The sequence below is a fragment of the Zingiber officinale genome, chromosome 2A (genome assembly GCF_018446385.1).
Source record: "Zingiber officinale cultivar Zhangliang chromosome 2A, Zo_v1.1, whole genome shotgun sequence".
Classification (NCBI taxonomy): Eukaryota; Viridiplantae; Streptophyta; class Magnoliopsida; order Zingiberales; family Zingiberaceae; genus Zingiber; species Zingiber officinale.
In genome coordinates, this window is record NC_055988.1 from 113,121,476 (window position 1) to 113,122,248 (window position 773).

General features: G+C 33.6%; 1 non-coding gene across 1 annotated transcript; it reads left to right on the top strand.

Annotated features, from left to right (window-relative positions):
• The first annotated feature begins 274 nt into the window (after positions 1-274).
• Positions 275-382, top strand: LOC122044633. Its single transcript, XR_006129664.1, has one exon. It is a non-coding gene; the product is annotated as a small nucleolar RNA R71 (small nucleolar RNA).
• Positions 383-773: the final 391 nt, after the last annotated feature.

Here is a 773-nt window from a genome sequence, read left to right on the forward strand (position 1 = left end):
CTCCTCATTCTATGATTTGATGAAGTTTTCTCTTTGCATGGGAATTTGTACAAATTCTTGTGTGACAGTTGCTCTCACTTCAAGAATTATTGGGGGAGATTCCATCCAACTTTTTTCTGACCATTCCTGGATGTTCAATGTCACTTAATCAATTAAAGTGTGGGCTTTGTTCAAACTTTTGTTCATCAAAGAGCCTTTAACAGATGAATCCAACAATAACTTATCTGAGAATGAAATCCCCATGTGGAATATGTGCACTGTTAACCATCTTTCTAGACTATGGTGGGGGCACTGTCTTAATAAGCCCTTAAATCTGTTCCATGCTTCAAATAGTGATTCTCCATCAGCTTGAGCAAAATTTGTGATGTAATTTCTCATGTACATAGTTCTTCTTGGAGGGAAATAATTCAGAAATCGCTGCTCCAATTATTCCCAACTTATTATATTTTGTGGAGGGAGAGAATACAACAAAGTCCTTGCTTTATCCTTGATACTGAAAGGAAATGTTATCAACAGAATGACATTTATTGAAACTCCTTTACAGTTCACTATATTACAAAATTCAAGAAATACCTCAAGTCTATGTATGAGTTTTCTAAAATTTCTTCTCCAAATTTGTAACCTTGTATCATGAAGATTAATTATGGGTATAGTTGAAAGTTGTTTGCTTCAATTTGAGGTTGCATAATGAGAGATTTGAATCTTTTAGAAATGAGCATGAAAAATTCTCTTAAAGGTTTGCTTAACATGTTAGTGCTCATTGTATCTTAAAT